The 21,193-nt window shown below is 40.8% G+C and overlaps 1 protein-coding gene across 2 annotated transcripts in view; it reads left to right on the top strand.

Moving 5' to 3' along the window:
• Positions 1 to 7,603: 7,603 nt before the first annotated feature.
• LOC131573142 (ETS domain-containing protein Elk-3-like) overlaps positions 7,604 to 21,193 on the top strand; it is a 36,953-nt gene continuing 23,363 nt past the window's right edge. For both annotated transcript variants that reach the window (XM_058826794.1, XM_058826793.1), the window contains exon 1: positions 7,604 to 8,071. The gene's annotated coding sequence lies outside the window, so the exon portion shown is untranslated. The remainder of the gene's footprint in view (positions 8,072 to 21,193) is intronic.

Here is a 21,193-nt window from a genome sequence, read left to right as displayed (position 1 = left end):
TCTTGCAATAATAAAGCAATTTTTAAGATGAATTGTGAAAACTTGCTAAGAGTGATGGATGCAATAATCTATTTGGTATAGCATTGTCCTCTTAACAGAATGAGCAAGTGTCAGACTAACAAGTTTATACTACAGTCTATGCAGAACTTTGAAGAAACTTGGTATTTAACCGAAATCCCCCTGAAGACCACTTTCTCAACAGACCTCTGACTGGAATCCACCACAGTCAAAAGAAACCTAACATAGCTTCAACACCTTTTACAGAAGGATGGAAGATCTTACTTCAGCAAAGTTTAAGAGCACACTTAAATCCAGTGTTGCAGGCAGCTGAAATATGTATGAGAGGGTTTAGCCAAAGACCTGTCCTATCACCTGGAGCAGCCAGGTGGGATACATCCATGTGAGCTGTTCCTATGAGCTTGTTTGGAAACATCCCTGTCTGACCATCCAGGAGCCACCCTGGCAGTCACACTCGTACCACCTGAGCTGAGACCGAAGCCCCTTCCCAGCCACACTCTCCACAAGCACACCAGCTCAACCCCAGGTTTCCTTTAGCAGAGTCTCAGACGATCCTTAAAATAATCTAATCTTGGTACAATAACTAATTAACAAAACACCAATGCAAGCTGGCGGCTCTGAGGAGGGACCCCAAAAAAAGGAGCCCCTTTGCTTTCATCGTCTCACAGCCTAAGCACAGGGAAGTCTGAGGGTCGTCGGCTCCTGCTGCATCTCTGAGCATCTGGTCCCCCCACCCTGGGTCCTTTGTTACGCACTTCACAGCCCCTTGCCTGGGGCTCCAGCCACCCAGAGCTCAAACAGCAGCTCAAACTGCAGCTGCACCCTGAGCTACCTGCATTAAATGCATTCCTCAACATGTTGTTGCTTGAGTATATTTTGTGTTAAGCAAAACATAGAGCACATGGCTGGCTCCTAAGAATTTGTTCAGTAAGTATGGACTTTGGCTTGTGTTTATGGCCTTTTGCTAAGTCTGGCTATGAAGGAGCCTATGGTTTGCATCAAAAGGGCTTTCCGTATAAATGTGGCACCTTTTGACAGCACCCAGTCAGAAGCAACAAGAGCCAGGGCAATATTCATACAGCTGTAGGATTGGCAGCATATGGATGCTAAATATGAGCAGAAGCAGGGAGCACAGTGCCTGTGGAAAAGCAGGCCACGTAACTTTCTCAGTCTCCCCTGAGAAAGTGGGCTGGGAAATCATAAGCAGGAATTAAAACAATCCTCAGAGATAGAAGACAGCCTTGCAGGTGCTGTTTGTCAGTTTCTTGTTTTCTTGAAAGAGAAGGTCGAGGGGTGGTGTACACCACTGACCAATGATGGTGATGTGTTAGTTTACTAACCAATGAGAGTTTTACTTTTCTGTACTTTCAGGTGTTGTCTATAAAAGAAGATCTGAGGTAATAAACCTTGGAAGAACTCTCCTGTTCAACTCACAAGAGAGTCTGTGTTGTTCTTCTCACCGTTCCAAATAGACCGACAGCAGCACACCCTCAGTTCTCTTAGAACTTCAACTGCCCCAAGCATGTGATGATTGGGTACCAGCTGGGATAATGGGTATCAGCTTTTCAGTGTGTCTGTTTCAGGTACAGGTAGGACAGTAGTCGTGTTCTGTTACAGAGCAAGTGAGTATATGAAAGATGTATAAACTGGGAATTTTTTTGAGGAACAAGATCAAGTTTGCATTGCAAACCTACGTTGCTTGAGTTTTTGAAGGAGCAAAATGTTGTCACTTTTCAGTTACTTAGATGTGAGTTTGTCTACACTGAAAACCTTTCATACTCGTAGTTAAAATGTGTAGCAAATAAAATATCCTCATTAGCAGCTGTAAAGTTAGTCCACACTTCAGCTGTACAGAAGGCAGAATCTGAATCAAAGATATACCTATGTCTTCTAACCCTAAGTAGATAGATAGGGTGGCTGAGTTATCTCAGCCAGGATCCATGGTCAACAGGGAGAAGCAGGCACCTCAGGAGCGTTCATACCAGAGTCCTAACTAACGTGCCTTGAATTATTTTCCAAAATCTTTCTCCATTACCATTCAAGAAAAAGGAGTGCTCATGAACATGCAAGGTACAGGTATTAAGACACATTAATTTTTAAACTCTTTTTGTGTAATATGACTTGAAAAAAAAGGATTTTCTAGCAGGCAGAATGGAGCTACAATTATTCTAATAGCTGTCATTTCCCATAAGAAACACAAAATCTGTGTACTTTATGGTCTGCACCAATGACTGGTTAAAGGGTTAGTTTCAACTTCTAAAAGCCAAACGTTTTGAAGACTTTGCTCTTCCAAAGTGTCTTTTATATGAGGATTATAATTATGGTTATGGAGTATGAGAACAGGAAGGGCTTTAAGAAAACATTAGTTATTTTATTAGAAAATGCACATCACCAAGAACAGGCATAATTAACTTTGTAACTATAAAACACAAAAAAACATTAATTGGAACATTATAATAAAATACACAGTAATTAGAAGAGAAAAAAAAGTTGTCATTTTCACCTATCTGAAAATTTTAAAGTAGAACTGTGTCCCAAAGTATGTGTCATAAAACTATAAAGTCACATGTTGATGGTAAAATATGTTCAATTTCATTCATCACTTAAAAATTTTAGAATTAATGTGGGCTAAACAGAGGTGGCAGTGAGTTGTGCTCCATTTGACCAAAAGCATTTGAGAACAGTAAAAGCAGTTTAATTATGTTCAGATGCTATGGTGATATTTGTCAGTAGAATTACCTTGGATCAGTTATATTTAGAGATTAGGTTAGGATAAAATAGACAGATGGGAAATGGGGGGGGTGGGGGAGAGACCAATAAAATGCAACTAAAGTTCTAGCTCAGACCTTTAATTAATTAGCCTGGAAAAGAAATTGCTGTAGAACAGATTGAAAGATTTAAGAGAAGCCTGAAAAAGTTAATCTTTGCAGTTAGATTAGACTTCATGGTTAGTTAGAGATTCGTGGAATCTTCTTTCTCTGTTTTCATGGGTTGCCATTAGATGCTCTAGGCTCCTTCAATATGCAGTGACACCACATTCCTTTAATGACAAAAAAAATCAAAGGCAATTACACTGCACACAGGATGTAATTCCTTATAAATCTTTCACTAAGAAGGTGAACCTAATGAAATTGTACACGCAATGATGCTTTTACTTGAAACATGTTGGGTCATGTGCTTTCTTCCACAGCACACAGGGAAAGCAAAACATTCAGGAAAGCAAAATGTGCCAGAGGAAGAGGAGTGTAAAAGCAGTCATTTCCCTCAAACACTCCTTCCTGATCAAGCACCACAGCCTTCCGGGGGTGGATAGGGGAGAAGAGGAAAACCTTGGGGTCTCTAAAACATCATTCTCTAAAGACTGAAGGCAGATTTCTAACTGCAAACCAACAACAAATCTCATTCACAGTCAGTCACGAGGGACTAGAACGTGCTCCCTAAGGGAAAAAGAAGTCCCTGGGAAGACAGAAGAGGCTCCTGCTTCCTTGCCAAGGTCCTACCATCTGTACCGTATACTTGTTTCACAGTGTGAAGGAGCACTTAGCCCTTCTCCTGCCTCTAACAGGAAATATTTTAGGTTAAAACTTACAGGATTTCTTTGTTTCAGAAAATGTGACATGAAGTTTTGAAGCTTTTGATGGCAACATGCAATTTTTTCCCACTAATCTGAACCAACTTTGAACAAGAGGTTTCTCAAGAACAAATACAGTTCTGCTGATGTCTGCCATCACTTCTTTTAAAGTTCACCATTTTGCTCTAAATAGCTCAGCAAAAAGCCCAGGAAGAAATACTTGTGGGAAACACTGTGCAACCTGGTCCCTTGAGTTTCCATGGATTTAGTCAGTGTTACATGCTAGAGCTATGGCATTGCACATAGCACTTTTCCTGCCAGTGAAGCTGCCTGTGAGATGAGATAAAACTGAGGACCTGATCACTTTGTGAGCAGTATGGATCCCCCAGGGCTTTATGCAATAATGAAGTTGTTGGCTCTAAAGCCTGTGCCCTTTCAGCTACAGGAGAGTGTGAAAGAGAAAACCCAAACCTCCTAGGGCAACATTCATCAATATTGATGCAACATTTGCAAGACCCTTAAATAATATGTTGTGAAGGGCAACCAAGAATCTTACACAAATTAGACTGTCATTTCAGTTCAGGTAATTAGTTTCTATTTACCCAGTTTCCAAAATTCCCTGGAAATCCTTTTGTAACCTGTCAGGTGGTTATTCAAGTTAGAATTTCTAGAAAATAAGAGAGAAGAATGATTCGGAGTGTTTCTCCCACAGAACTATTGTGTTTGTTGTCCTAAAGGCAGACACAAATCTGAAGCCTCTTCACTGCAGAGCCTGTAATCTAGAAAGAACTAAAGCATGATTAGAGAAGATGAAACAATGAATACATTCATTAAATATATTAGCACTTAAAATATTAAATGAAACAACAATTATTTCCAACTGTTTTCAACTTTGTTCTTGATAATTACATGCAATTATAAGCATCTATGTACACTTAAGGAAAATTGTATACTGCAAAATGACATTACAATGACATAATTTAATTTAATAATTTAATTACAGGGGGACTCAAGGCTCAGAGTGAAATTATACTAAAACCTAGACCAACCCACTTACGAGTCTCAGCCTAAAGAGCTTTAAACGGAGATCTAGAGGACTGAAAATCTACCTTTACTTTTCTGTTTCCTTCTCTTAGATTGTTTAATTACAGCAGCGCATGAGATTTATGAACAGTTTAAAAATGCAGGAGAAACAATCTGAAAAGGCAGACAAAGCCTGCTTTCTTAATTGATGTAATCTAATAAAATGAGGCAGAATTATAGTCACTATTCTTAGGAATGCTTTGGGGCAATTTTTTTTCAGCAGGAGCAGTTTATAAATACAGGCTCTTCTGCAAATCGCACTGTCTCTAGGTAAACAGAGACATCCTGGGTGCATATGTTTGTTCAAGGATTGCCTGAACCCATCAGATTAGGACTTTCAGCAGCAGTAACTTGCCTTACTTGTCAAAGGAGAGCTGTCTCAGTTAAACTTAGTCCTTTACAACAGCTGTTGTCTGGACCAACTCTGAGCGAGGAACAACAATTTCCAGAGCTAAACCCTCAGATCTTCATAGCTTGAGGACAGAACTAATTGTAATGATATCATGTGCTGATGAATGGATGTGAAATGAGACACAGAAGTTGACTAGTGACTCTGCTAAAAATATAACCAGCATTTTTATAACTATGTCAACCAACAGGTTTTCTGAAAAACAGAAGAAAGCTACTACACAACACAAACACACAGTTTTCCTCATTCATCATCTTGTATTTTTGCATCCAATAATCCTTAAGGTTAACTCTAAATGTAGATTAATTGAGCCAGGCAGATATTGCAGAGGAGAGTTTCAGCAATCATTCTGTAAAGCACAGTGCTTTTACCAAGACATAGGTGTAGTTTCCAAAGATACTTTTCCTATGACATCCATAGTGCCGTGATCAGTAGCCCTGGCCAAAAGCTCCCATTTTCCTCCACTTGCTGCAGAGCTTTCTGAATTGCTTGTGTTTCCAACACATCCTGGTGTCTTCATTCTGTTAAACAAGTTCTACACTTTTTACTCCAGCTTTTGTAGGGTAATTATGAAGAGCCTTCATCCAGTAGTCATCTGACCTCCAGCATGGCAGCCTTATTTAGGTTTCTACCTCACTAGACAAAAAAAAAGGACTGGTGTTGCAAAAACACATTAAAAAATTGGTGCTGTAAAGAGGTACAGCATAGGAAATTGGAGAAAAACAAATTTTAAACAGTTTTTAGAGGCATAGTATTATTCGTAGAAGAAAAGAACTAGTACTGATTTTGAGAGTTTGTTCTCTCAGATCTCCACACCAATAGCTGGTCAAGGCAACTGTGGTAAATCTGCTTCACCTCTTGGTCAGAAAGACAATAAAAGATAAATGTAGAAGATGAGTACCAGTACTCCCAGCTGTCAGTCCAGTGTTTCATTTTCATACCATAAAAACTTCTCTGACAGTCCTGTTTGGAAAACTGTGTCTTCAGCTGTAGTTCCCAAATAAAGACTGATGCTTTCACCCTCATGACTTAAACTAGTGCTTACCATAAGGACTTTATCCACTTTAATCTAGGAAATATACTATCTGAAATTAAACATTTTATTGCTTCTTTATTTGGGAAATACAATATGAGGATTTATCAGACCTCGTATCTCTATTCTGAAATTCAGAATGACTTCTAAAAAGGAATTATTTAAGAAAAATAACAAAGTTTCATTATTTGGTGTGCTGGTACCAAGTTATTCTTGCTCCTCTATGGCATGTTAGAAGATAAGAAGGAAGAAACCTGATGGACTTCCTCAAGAGACTGAATTTGATCCTATACCTCTGTTCAGATGCTATTAACTGATGCTTCGTGGCCATCTGTGACAATCTCTTTAACTTCATCCAAATATACTTTTGTTCCCAATGGCATTGCAAGCAACAAACCAATAGAGCCATAAAAAATAATTGCGGCTTCTATGTCGGTGCTCATCAAAAACATTCTGAACAGCAGTTAGAATGCTGGAATGATAAATCTCATTACTATTAAAAGAAATAGCAGTATTGGTTTTGAAGTATTATGCCTTGAACATCACTGATATTCGAGGCAGACAGAAGATAATGTCACTCATTCTGAAAATTTCCAAATAAAGTTAGAAATGCTGATATACGAGACACAAGAGAGACGAAATTTATGTAAACTCCCAATACTGGAAACGTGTCCCTTTTAAAAAACCCAGACTAGCAGTTTAGATCTGAGGTCTACGTCTTGAAGGTCAAAACCTAAACCTCAAATAGCTAACTACCACTGATCTGACTCTTGAGAGCTGCAAGATCCAGCTTGTATTTGATGATTTGCAATAGGAAAAGGGGTAAAAATTTTAAACTAAAAGAGGATAGGTTCAGACTGGGTATAAGGAAGACATATTTTTACAGTGACAGTGGTAAGGCACTGGCACAGGTTGTCCAGAGATGCTGAGGTCCTCTGTTCCCGGAAACATTCAAGGTCAATAGCTCTGAACAACCTGATCAAGTTGATGACTTCCCTGCTCATTGCAAGGGATTTGGACAGGACAACCATTAAAAGTCCCCTCCAAACCAAATAAAACTGTTATTCCATGATTCCATGATTTGAGTTCTCCTTGATTTTTAACATGTTATTTCCCTCGATTTAAGTTGTTGTACTGTGTTGCACCGCGTTTGGACTTTGCTATCCCTGTGAGGTTGTGCTTGGGAAGGTGGCCAGCGAGCGTTCAGTGCGCTACTGCATCCCACCAGCTCCTCAGCCCCCAGTGACCCCAGCCACAGGTACCCAGCGCTCCCTTCCACCGTGACCTCAGCCCCAGCACGGTGGGACAAAGGCGGCCGTCTCTCCAGGGGCCAAAGCCCGTCACCATCCTCCGGGATGGAGAAGCACCGCGCGTAAGGGGCTCATAAGCATTTCTCCGGTGTCCCCCGGGGAAAAGCGGATTTATTTTGGCCCAAGCAGCGGGGGCGGCCGGCGGGAAGCTCCTCCCTGGGGGTGTAGCACAGGAAGGGGTGGCGGTCGGGGGAGCCGGGGAGCTCCCGGTGAGCCGGCGGAGTCAGCGCTGCCCGCTGTACTATGCGTGTGTCTTGTGTTCCAGCCATGCTGCACATCGGCGGCCAGAGCGAGGGGCGCGGGGAGGAAAAGGCTGTTTACACAGACTGCAAACCGCCCGGGGAATAGTGCGGGAGAGGAAGTGAGCCGGGCCGCTGTCTGCCTGCCCCGGCTTCCTGCTCGCTCCCTCTCACGGGCAGGCGCTCACACACACACACACACACACACACACACACACACACACACACACACACACACCGGCCCGAGGGGGAAAAAAAAAAAAAAAGGAAAAAGGGAAAACAAAATCAGGATCTCATTACTAGAGCAACAGAGAGCCTGCAGAGGACTGTCAGCATGGAGAACCAGGGAATTTTACTCAGCTCCCTCTAGACTACCAGGAGAGAGAGGAAAAGTCCCTCAGCCGCTGGGTAGGTACAAGTGCTGCTGCGCCCGCCCCGGCTCCCGCGAACTTTCGGGGGGCTGCGGGCAGAGAAGGGGAGGCCGGCGGCTGCTGCGGGGCCGCGCTCCGCTCGCTGCTGGGCTGGCAGCGGGGACAGCTGGCGGGAGGGAGGTGAGGCTGCCGGGCACCGCGGGGAGGGGGCTCGGAGCCCCGCGCGGGGCCGGGGAGCCCAGGGGTCCTGCCCCGGGCTCGGGCCCGGGCAGCGCGGCGGTAACGAGGCGGGGGGCGGCGGTCGCGGGGGCGGGATGTCCGAGGAGGCTCCCGCCGCCGCAGGGGCCCCCCCGCCCCGCTGGAGGGTTTCCCCGGGGGCCCTGCCGCCCGCCGGGAGCTGCGGGTGCAGGTGAGGGGACGGGCCGTGTGTGTGAGTGTGGGGGGCGATGCGGGAGAAGGAGCCGGGGCGTGAGGAGGGGCAGGGCCGGGAAGGAGGCGCCGGGGGTCGCGGGGAACCCCGCGCTGCCCGCAGCCCCTTGGTGTTGCCGGGGCGTATCGCGTCCCCCTCCCCGGCGGTGCCGGTGCCCTGGGGCTGCCCCCTGCCAGCGGCATCCCGGCTTGGGCATTCGGGGCGGCGGGGGCCGCCCGGTGCCCCTCAGGGCGGCGGGGGCGCCGCGGGGTCCCCGGCGGCGCTGCGAGGCCGAGGAGGGCGCGGGGGGAGGGAAGGGAAGGCTCCTGCAGAAACTGCAGAAAGGGGCTTTAAAAAAGGGGGGGGCGGGAGGGGGGAAAGTGTCGGGAGAGTTTCTGGCTTGTCTGGAAACAGCAAGACTAATTGCCATGCGCTTCCGGTTTGAAACTGGCAGCAGACAACATCTTGAAAATGAGTCACTGCAGCTCACAAAGAAACTCTGTGGTTTTCTCCCTCTCAGGTTTATGTATTTGCTCCTTTTTACAGTTTCCTTTGTAGTCTTCTGCCTTCTCCCCGGACCTCCCCCCACCCGCTTTTCTTAGCCACCCCCTGCCCCCAGACCCCCTTGGCCGACGTGGATAGTTTCCACCACTAACTGAAAAAAAGAAAAACACAAAAAATGTTTGTAAAGGAAGGGGAAAAAAAAGAGAGAGGCAGAAAGGGAAAGAAAGTGTAGAGTTGTTGTTGGATCTGGCTTTGGTGAAGGTTAGAGGGACTCTGATGCTGCAGGGGGAAAAAGTTCCCTGAATTTTCCACTGGCTGCAGGAAGAGAGCCCATTTAGTCATGGCTAAGTAATGTCTGCACACACACCAACTAATCTCATTAGGAGTTTCCGTTCCCTAACACAGGAGGGTTTTGTGAAGCCCTGTCAGCCTTTCTAACGTTGCAGTTGAAAGGGAGACAAGTTACATCTTTATTTACTTAGTAGTGCAGTGCTATGACAATTTTGTATAATGTAGCATCTTTTAGGTCAATGAGGACTCCAAAAGTCAATCGTTACATTTTGTTTCAAGCTAAAAGTCGTCGTTCATCTCGTATTTTGCTTATACAGACTTTCCAATTATTTCAGATTAATTTATGCATAAATATTTCCATAGGGTGAAGCGTATAAACGGGGTAGCAAGATGTCTGTGTTACGATAAACATGTTTTATGCATGCCTGACAATTGCATGTAATTGCAAAGTTAAAAGACTTTTGAGCCAAGATACTGAGGTGATGGCCATATTTGAAAAATATATTCGCCCACATGGCCTTCCTGTACTGGTGCTTTATGTATGTAGTTTTCAAGTGATTTTGTACATACCAGTTTTGATTTAGTGGTTTGTGTAATTACTTTGTGGTGATTTGCTTTCATAATGGTCATGAAAGAAGTCTGTGTTCAGAATCACAAAGATTTTTGCCGTGCCCCACCAATCTTTAAATTAGAAGTAACAACTTTTTGCGGAAAAAAAGGAAAAATTCCGGAGCAAACAAAGAAAATTCTTGCTTGCAAGTGGATTTTAGCTAAAGGAAATGTCAATAAATGCAAATAAAATGTTATGCACTAGGAGGTAACACTTAGCTACTTACTTGAATTATCATGTGATAGCATTAAACAAATTTGCAAATATTATGCAAAAAAATACTGCTTGCAGTATACCACGTGTTTACCTCTGAGGATCTGGAGTGTTTCCTGCACTTTCTGTGTCCAAGTGGCGCAGAAAAGTTCTTCATTTACATCACTTCACAGAGGACTTGTATTAGCGGATTAGTGACACAATCTCCAGACACAGATGTCTCTCGATTTTCTAGCCAGGCAGTGAAGAATTTTTGGAACAGTGTACAAACCAGACAATGCCTAATCTCTGTCTCAATCAAATGCAGCCATCAGGAAGCAAGGGATTATTTTTCAGTTTTGGAGGTTTATTTCTTTCATAAAATTCTCAGTTTTAGAGAAAGAAGTGCAGTACTGGACATAGTGTTCAAAAACCTGCTGAATGTGTTACGGAGCAGTTAGTGCAGTGTACAACACCAAAACTTACTGAGGAGTGTTTCCTGGCTCTTACTGTCACTCTCTGAAATATGGACATTGAATTTTTCATTTATTGTGTTAAATATTGCTGGAATTTCAGTGTGCTATCTACTGAATCAGAGTGGATGAAGCACACATGTTCATTCATACATACATACATACATATATATATGTATATGTATGTAGTCTATCCACACTACATAAATTTTGTATGTTGTGTTCATTCTAGGTAAGTGTAAAATATCTTGATGTCCTCAGGAAAATAGATATAGTGCTGTTGTACTTTGTGTTGTGTGTTCTGTATATTTGAAAGACTGAATGAGAAGTAATCCATAGATGTGTTAAAAATACAACAGTTCTGTCTGGAATAGAAAAAAAATCCAGCTATCATGTGATGCATGATAGTTTCCACTCAAAAAAACTGTTAAAGGTGCTTTTATTGTAAACATAATTTTATTCTTTACCTGTCTAAAAATGTGCTAGGTGTACATATTGTCTGCTAAGTGTTACAACCATTGCTTACCTCTTGATTTTTCCAAATCAACTCTATGAGTTGTTCCTAAAAAGAAAAAACCCACAGGTTTCTATCCTTTCTGATATTACCAACTCCACCTAGATGCAACAGCTGAAATAAGCAACTCAGTCTCAGGGGAGAAACTAAGCTACAGCCTTTCTTGTAACTGTTTATAACACCTCGCACATGGACACTTTTATATGTAGAAACAAAAGTGTATTTTGTTTTATTCATTAGCGGTTCTGCTTACTGAAAGCGCTTCTTTGCTCCTGTTACTTAATGTTATTTCATTAAACTTAAGCCATGGAAAGAAATCAAGTACATCACTCCAAAGACTGAAGTATTTCCCCTCTGCTGTGCAGAAAATCCAATTATGTAAACTTTGCCTTCTTGTTGTAATGCCCTTCTTGGGATGGAGGTATTCTTATGACAGAGTTATTCTTAGGGGCACCTATTATTGGTCAAGCGAACAAAATAGTGATCAAAATCTGGTTCTGAAAGACTTACCAGAGAATGAGAGTCAATTTTCAGGTTCACCAAGGTGCACGGAGCTTGTTGCTAGCTTGAGGCTCATATGTTTACGTGTAGGAAGGTAGCTATACACATCACAGACATGGAGGTCCATGAGCTGCAGAGAAAGTACAAATCTTGGCCTTGGGAATGCAATCACATGACAACATGTTGTTTCAGAAGAAAGAAATAGGTACCAAAATAAACAGACACTTGGCTACTAAAGGGGGTGTGGGAGAAGGCTGGGAGCACCAACACATAGTTACTTGTGATGCATGTATTTATAAGAAAGGATTTTAACTAGTGTGTTTTGGTGACATCATATAAAATTTGTAAGTTCATGCAGTTACCATTATCTTTATGAGTGGTTCTCTGCCATGATGCAGCAATAACCTAAGATAGTAAAGAACTGATAAATTAGCTAGTACTTCCCATAAAGATATGGTGGGTTGGACTCCTTTGTGCAACAAGGTGATTTATCAGTCCGTGGCTTTCTTCTGGTGGTGATGGCTCCGGTGCGCGGCAAGCCTGGATGCTGCTGCTGGAACCCATTTTGGAGCTGACACTGATTATAGGACAGTTATCCTGGGCCAGTTTCAAAGAGCACTGTTGGTTTTGAGCTGCTGTCTGTGCTTGGTAACCACACCCAATGGCTCATGCCACAGGCTGTCGCTATGAAAGTCGTGTTGTGCCGTGTATCCTTGGATTGATTCACCGTGGATTTCTCCTCCGTGTTTCCCACAATAGGGAATCTCATCGTCCTGAATCATTAGACAGATGTTTACTTCATCTGTGGCTTGTTAAATGAATCAATGAGTATTCTGGAGGCTGTTGAGAGCCCTTGAAAGACAGAATACGTCTGTTCTCATGTTGGAGTATTTTATTGAATAATGAATGATTAAAGATTTAGTCATGATTTTGAGGAGAATGTCAAGGTGTAGGCACAGGAAGTCCAGCTCACTGCACCTCAAAGACAAGGCTGCATGGATGGAAACAAAGCGGATGAAGCCTCTCATCTGTGAACTTCACAGAAAGAAATTCATCTTTGTCCTTAAAACTTTCTCCAATGCATTGTGATTTTATGTGCCGGTAATTGTATCAGATTTCAGGTTCTTAAGGGGTTGTTGTTAAGAGTGGATTTTAATTCAAAAGCTCTTTGAAGGACACTTGCTGCTTTTCTAAAAGCAAGAGCTAAAAGCAAGAGCTAAAGAAAACACCTGCCAATGAGTATTGATACAAAAATATCACAAAGGCACTACTTGCCAGTTAATAACTTTGTAGTCAGTTCTGCATTTTTATTTTTTATGAATACTGTGGTAGTTTCTTTGGACTACCAAAATGTACCCTGGAGCTGTTGATCTGCTTGATAGGTGCAATTCCTGGGCAATACCTCATATTATACCAGACAACTAAATATTTAAATAATATTTTAAAGTTATATTGCAGCTAAGAATATAGGAGGCAAATTTTGCCATTACCTAGGCAGGTACGACTCAGCTGAAAGTGATAGGGTTTTTTTACCATTATGGAGTTCTCAATATCATGTCTGATTTTGGGCTGCTTGCTCAAGTAGCATTGCTGTGATTGCCTACAGCAGTGGGGTTTGTCCTTCTTGTATTTGTGGATCCATAATTATTCCTGAGCAGTCGTGCCCATGGTAGGGGTGCTGCAGTGCTTCTGCCTCACTGCCAGGAGGAAGGTCCACTGACCTTCGCGTGCACGGCCAAGTGTTGAAAACTGTTCAACTGTATGAGGACAGTTATAGACATGACACCTATGGACTTTCAAGATAAATATCAATCAACTGTATAAAGAAAGTTTTTTAAAGACTATAGCATGTGATCTGCCTACATCTGAGCAGTTAGATACAGACAGCTCAGGATCTTCAGGACAAGAGTCTCTGTAGGAAGCCACAAACTTACTTTGTTTTGATCTTTTAAAGCACTTAGGCGTGTATTTACTTTTGAGTGTGTCAGCACTTCTGTTAATGCACTGAGGCTAGCTGCATGTTAAGTGTAACTAAGGCACTGCAGTGGCTCTTGTTTGCTCTGTGAAGGGTCCTCCTAGTCTTCCATAGCTCTAAATTTTCCAGTGTCAGGATGTACTGAGTATGTGAATGATACTGCCCATCCCGTGGCTTCCCCCAGACCCATTTCAGAGGGTCACATCTGTGTCTCTGCTTTCCAATTTACTACCCAAGATTTGAAGATTCAGAATATAACTTGGTTGATCTTTGCAAATACCAGTTTACTACACATTAATGTGTTTGGATCTTACGCAAGCAATCCTGTCTTAGTTTTTTGAGCTTTAGAATATATGCTTTTCTTATCTTGTGGCTCCTAACTTGAAGATCATTTGAAGTACTATGAAGGGGAAACTCATGTCTTAAAAATTGTCTTTTATTTTTCACTGTTATTAAATGATGTAATGAATAAAATGTAATTTTTATGATTATTACCAATCATGCAAAATTTGTAAAAGCTTTCTAGGATCTAAGTACTAAGTCCTAAGTCCCAGTAATACAATTTTACACGATGGGTTTTTTTCTGAAAACATTAGTGAACAAGCAAAAATGTTTGTGTAAAACATGCTTTTGCAGTTGTACACAAAAGAGTAGACTTGGATTATATCCTTCATCTAAAGGATCTCAGTGTTTTTAATCAAATGTCCTCCTGTAAGTTTCCCATCCTTATTTTGCAACTCAGCTGATAGTTCATCTGGAAAACAGATTTCTATTCCACATCCATTTGCCTCTAATGTGGTGACAGCACCTCTTTACTATGTCTCTGTATATTTCTTCTTTTTTGTTGGTTTTTTTAAATGGAAATTGATGAGATGTGTTTCAGTTTAGGCTTTCTGAGAAGGATGCTAATGTCTGTTATTGTTTTTAAATGTTTATATTGTGGTAGTGTTGAGTGGCCTTTGCTGTATCAAGTCACAATACAGCACAAACAAAAATTTTATAGACTGAAGTACCACCATTATCTCTCCCCAGCAATTAACAGTAATTCATGTGAAGAAACAATCTTTAAAAAGCATTTAAAAAATAAGAACAAATTCCTTTTGCAGCTCAGTTAGTGAAATCTGGAGAAAGTTGAGTACCCTCAGAGAATTTCTTCCATGCTACACTAACATAGCTGAGATGGGAATGTGGGTTTAGATTCTGGATATAGACCTCTGTGAAGTCTGGTGACTCAGAGCAGACTCAGAGCAAGTGGCGTGTGTGGTCAGTTTAGCAAACTGAGTGTGGTATAGGGCTGGAATAGAAAGTATGGCTGCAACACTCCTGCAGTACTGCCACTGCAGTGCTGAAGCTCTGCGATAAAAACCTTTACAGAGCAGAGTGCTTTGATTCCTTGGGAGCAGGGCACAATAATGATGACTGTGCAGTCTCATCCAACTTGAGGAGAGGTAATAGAGTCTTTGCATTTTATTTAAATGTGCAATTTTATACAGAATTCAGGATACAAGTCAAAACCGTGGCTGTTACGTATTCTGAGCAGCAGAGACATTGACAAACCAGTTGGTGTATTGATGTCACTTCTAAACATGAGCAATCTGAGCCCTCTGTATACAGCAAAGTTTGCTGTAATCATTGAAGTAGTGTCTCATTTGCCTCTCATTCACAGTTTGCAGCAGCTGTGGGAATTAGCTTAAGCACATAGGACACAGAGGAGTGACAACCAGATCTTCTCCTGTATCTTCTCCTGAGATCTCATGTATTCTGTGATACATTCTGTGGGGTATTTGGGTGTTTAATGAATGAAGTTAGGTGAAACGTGTAGGTATGACCTGCATATTAGTAGGCAAGTGAATAATTTCAGAAGATTAAAATATTTTAGTTGGGTTTTGGTTTAGCTTAGTGCATGATAAACAAACATATCAGAACTTTGATTAGAACTGAGAAGAATAGTAGATTTTTGGGATTTAATTTATATTTTTACTATGAGATAATAAAAATAGACTAGTAATAAAATATTAAAATAATAAAAATAAACAAAACAACAAATATTATATAATATTTTATTATTTAAATAATAAAAATTGACTTAGTGCTGTGACTCATTGCTCATTTTTTATGGCTAAGCATTCTGGCTTGTGCTCCAAAAACTACTGCACTAGAGCTAATGTTTTGGGAAGAAACTGTCCAGGTAAAATGATTCCATATTTGTAGGTTACCATCTGCTGAATTGTGTTGCACTGTTTTTGGTATAATGCTATAACTGACTCCCATTGCAACATGACAATATGCAGGTAAGCTTGAATGTTATTTAATAGTTCAATGGCCCATTTTGGTAATCCATCAAATTCTGAAAATCCAGTTTGCATGGTAAGGCAAGTCTGTCTGCCAGTCTAAGCTGTGATGATCTTGCTGTGCTTCATGTTTCATGAGAATTGCCAGCCACCTTGGTTTTCCATAAGAGAACTCCAAGGACTGTTTCCTGTCCTTTTTGCCAGGTTCCTCTCTGCTCACAGTATGAAAAAGACCTGCTTGAGTTTTAGTCTAGGAAAAATCAGTGGTGAGAGGAAGATTAGTTTGAACATGTGAATATAAAATATATTAAAGAGGTATTTGAGACAGCAGATAGTAATAGTACACAATTTTACACATTAGAGCCACTGCACAAGTTACAAAGCATTTAGTCTGTTGTTGCAAAATTGAAAATTTTAATACTTCATTTAAAGAAAGGAGTACAGATAAAACATTTACATTTGGGAGTAATCATCTCTTGATGTATTAAGTAAACTTTCAGAATAGCCACTGTTCTGGAGGTTGGAACCTCTGCCCTCTTCAGCTCTGGAAATATCAGAAATTTTATATGGGATGGTCAAGTAATCATGATCTGTGTCCTACTGATGCTGACAAAAATATAAGAGGAAGTCATATGGGAAAAATAAACATATAGGACTGGTTTGGAAGCAGGAGTCCCTCAGATTGCAGCAGAGCGTGTTGCCAGCATGCCACAGATGTGCACCACATGAGCAGACAGAAAGCAGTGTGAGGAGTCTGTGCTCATTTTATGTCTGTCCCAAGGTGAAGGGTTGGAGCCATTACAGATTTATGTACTTTTGTATACGGCTAGCTTTGGAAGTAATTGAGCAGGTTATTTTTTAAGCCTTCACAGGGAAGCAACTAGCCATTTTCCCTCCTGCTAAGGGCTTTTACTCCAGTGGGATTAAAACTGTTTCTTGAACTGTATCCTTATAGAAAATGTGAAAACACTCCTGTTGTAGAGGCGCTGTCATCACACCTCTGCTTGGCAGGCAACCAGCCCTTTGTTGTATTAGTTTGGAGATTGCAAAACTTTCTTCCTCTGGACATCTGCCTCTGCTTTTCTTTGACTTAGGTAAAAAAATTAAGAACGGCAAACACTGTATTGCCAAATGTACCTACTTGAAGCATTACTGGACGTATGTGTGATTGCTTTCTTCTCTGCAGTGGAACTTGATGTTATCCCTTAATATTTTGTGAGATCCTGCTGCTGTCTCTTTTGTGTTGCTCTTGACCACAGGAGTCTGTTTATTTTTTTTAAATGTGCTGGGCCGTAACAGTGAGTATTTTTGTTTGAGAAGGAGACCTTGCAAATTTTTACTGTAAATAATCTTCTAAATTAGAATTTAAAGTAAAAAGATGACTGTTATGCCAGGGTAGTGGAGTAGTGATACCTTCTATGACTCTGTTAAGTAGATCATCCAGCCAAACCCTCTTTGTTTTTTTGGAACATCCTTAAACCAGTCTGTGTTTGTGTGGCAATATTACTGTAGTTTTGTAGTAAATGGGAACTTGTGCGCTGGGGTACCCCTGTGGTTTTCTCTAATGTTTCCACTGGGTGGTGCTGCAGGAATTCAATTTTTTTTTTTTTTTTCACTTGAATCTGCATTTCCCAGAAAGACGCCTCTAAAATATAATAGGAGGAAGTCCTGATTTAGAAAGTTTTTGCAGTTTCAACACAATAGAAGCACTCGGAGGATGCTCTGACAGGAAATGTCCTGGTTGCTGGATGTGGAAAAATTACCAGCATTCTGGATCATACACAAAATTGGTTCCCTAAAGTGTCCTGGGTATGGATTGCACCACTAGTTTGATTTATTACCTTAAATAGAGAAAGTTCTGCAGCAAATGAAACCACGTATATTTACACACTTAGCTGAGAGCTTATTTTTTCAAGCCCAATTAAATTAGCAGTAAGATCTCCTTTGATGAATATTTGAAAACTTTCTGAGTAAACAAATTGATATTTGGTTTTTCTCTTTTCTGGCAGAATCACTAACTCCTCACCAACCACATCCTATTTATCACCCTTGAACCATCTCTGTTGAGAAATAAAGTGTTAGGACTGACTCAGCTTTTTCTTTCAAATAGTTATGAGCAAAGATTTGGGCAGATTTGGCAATTGTCCTTAACATGTCTCATGATATAGTCATAGTTATAGTGATGAATTTTCAGTGAGAAATGTTACGGCTGACTAATTTTTAAATTATTTTAGGAAAGTTCCTTTTGTTGATCGACACTCTTGCTTCTGTAATTAAATGGAAAACAAGTGTACTTTAATTTTTTTACAGAAACTAAAATGTAAAATAGAAAAAATTGTCCCAGAGGATTTATAAGCTCTTCAACTTTTCATGTGGGCATTCACTTTAGAACTGTGTTTAGGATGTATATAGACACGGCCTTATTCCATATTTTTCTCTAGATATGCTCTTTGATATAAATGTTTTGGTAATTTTCAGCTAGAGTTTAAAAAATAAACCACATGTAACTGTTTATTTTCTAACTATTAATAGACTTTAATTTAGTTAAGTAAAAATCTCCATTTCTAGTATTGAGAAATGGTGGTTAAAAAATAATAGCAAAAGTCACATTCTTGCACATGGTATTGCAGCAGTCATCTCAAGGGTTAAAATGAACCTGAGACACTTAGAAAAATAAAACCAGAGCTGCTATTACAAACTGGGACAGATGTAGGAGGCCAGGTTTCCTGTGGCCCATTTTCCAGTTTCCTGGCTGCAACCTGCAGAAATAAAGGAAGCCAAATGCTAACGTGAATGAGAAACTAACAATGCCCCACGTCACGCTGCTCGGAGAAACGTGCTGGACAGAATTAGGATACAAAAGCAGAAAATGGACGTACAAAAAAAATGTACACATGTTTTCCAGAGTAGTTGAAATGGTAAAAAAGGCATCTGTAACTGAGAAATGCTGTGTGCTTGCAAAAGCACACACGTGCCTGTAAGGGAAATGTAAGTGGAGGTGTGTGCCTGCTGTGATGGGACATACAAAAGGAGCTGGATCTTTTGCAGCTGCTTTGGGAACAGAAGGAATCAGCAGTTTCTTCATATGCTAAGGGAAATTAATTTCCCTGCCCTGACTCAGCCTCTTAATCCTTTTCATGTACATGTCTGATCACCATCTCTCTGTGACTACCTATATGGCATAATGCTGGCTAATACCTTTTATGTATTCTTGATTTAATTGGTCACCAGCTGGTTTTTTTCAGCCTCTGGGCACCCCAGCCAGTCTGTCCCACTCAGCTGTCCCTCCTCTGCTGCCCCAAGTCCTACGATCTGGTTTATAGCTCAGGCTCCCAGATGTTGTTCCCTTGCAAACCCTCCAAAGCAAAAGTGACTGGTTTTGATCCTAACGCCTGGACAGTTTCCTAGTTTCAGCCTTCAAAACTTACTCATGTTGATTGTTCAGGAGCAGCAGTTTCTCTCTGTTCTAGAAAAGCTGTAGGGGAGCTAACATGGAGAAAAAAATCCAAGTAGGAAACCTGGACTACTTGGGAGAGCAGAGGTGTGTTACAGCTGTAACGTAGTTGTGTGGAAGCTAAGGACCTCTGCACAAGTCCTGAGTTGCTACAGAACAGCTTTCCAGCTTTTTGCCTTTTACATGTGGGTTTTCCTATGCAAGAATCCTACAAAAGTTTATGCTTCAAATACTATCCTGCTTATCTCACAGTTCATGTCATAAATCTTTCCAATACTGAGGTTTTAGTTAGCTAGATTTGTCTCTGAGTCTCCTGGTTTTCTACCTGGTTATTTTTTTTTTTAATAACATGCCTTGCTTATTTGTTTTCTTTTGCCCAGCAGGTTAATAACCGTACTTTTGGATCTTAATGCCACCTTACTGACTGACACTTTATCACATGGAATTTCATATGTATTGTCTCGTTAAAAGAAAAATCCTATGCAGCTCATGAGCACATATATTACTACGTCTTAACTATTTCTAGTGTAACTTCCATAATGTTTTCACTGTGTTTTTTTTGTGCTGGTTGAAGCCAGTCTTCATATGCTAAAGGGAGAGAGAGTATTTGGCATGTAGGCCCCTTGCCTAAGTGAGGAATTTGGGTACATCCTTTACAGGAATATCATCTCTCAGATGCTCTCACTTTGCTCTATGGATGTTTCTGTCCATTTCCATTATCCTCTTCAGGGAGAGCTTATGGTGTTGACTCTGCTGCTGCTGCTTCAAGTTTAGGCATTCCTGTTAGTCTTTCAGTTTGGTTGAAATAGGAGCAGAATTTTCAGCACAGATACTCTGATTTGCCACCTTCTGGCATCAGACCTAAATTTAAAGTTTGGTGTGTGGAGGGCATGTTGTATCATACTGATCACACAGTTGCTAGGGTTTGTATGGGGAAAAGCACATTGCAAGGAACGTAAATTGCTAATGCAGATGGTGTCAGTGTGGTTCCCTGTCACAGCTGCCAGAGAAATGGATTTTCAGAAAACTCAGTCCTGAAATACCATTTTGCTGTCTAACACAGCATTTCCAAGTATAATTCCTTCTAACTATGCCCATGATTATTTGCATCAGCAATAGTGGAAGTGACCACAAAGTAAAATTACTAGGCTATCTAGGTCAGGTCAAACTAGCAAATTTTGTTTCATGGCTTAGAAAGCATCTTTGACTGTCAAATGCATTGTATAAATATTTAAAAAATGGTAAGATGGCAAAATCAGACGTCAGAGTTAATGGATTAAAAAATTGACTCTTTTGTCTGTATGAATTTTGATTAGGTTTTTATGACATACGATGCATGTTTCTAACATAGGTTGTGTTTCTCATTCTGATTTGTATCTGTACCATTGATATATGTCACCATCTATATAAGGGTTTTTTTAAAACTATTTTTTCTGCTAATCCATGTAATTCAGTGCATGGTTCCATGTATTATTTATTGCCCTGCATTCAAATCTTGTACTGAGCACAGACGTAAGAGGAATATTTATTATTACTATTTAATATTAATAACAAGTTGAATGAAATGTGGTCACTGTAGGAAGTGACCACATCCTAACAACCCTTTCTGTCAGAGTAAGGCAAGACACTGAATTCCCTTTGAGTCAGTAAAAATTCAAAAGAATTAGAAAATACATAAATGAAATACAGTGTTTTCTGAACATCTCCAACTCTTCACAGTCATAATTTATTATGACTTTTAATACAGGTACCAGATTTTTGGTTGAATTATATGTCTTCTAATAAATCCAATACATCTGTTGTGGTTCCCTTGCTTGACCACTCAAATGAGGCACAAGTTAAGCCCTGTGTGGCCATTCTGTCCTCCCAAGGGGACAGTTAGTGCCTTGTGGAATCCAAAACATTTCTCATAGAGAAAGGCAGGTTAATATTTCTGTTGGCCTGT

This window comes from Poecile atricapillus, chromosome Z, assembly GCF_030490865.1.
Source record: "Poecile atricapillus isolate bPoeAtr1 chromosome Z, bPoeAtr1.hap1, whole genome shotgun sequence".
Classification (NCBI taxonomy): domain Eukaryota; kingdom Metazoa; phylum Chordata; class Aves; order Passeriformes; family Paridae; genus Poecile; species Poecile atricapillus.
The sequence above is the reverse complement of the archived record's forward strand: the minus strand, read 5'-3'. Positions and strand labels throughout refer to the sequence as shown.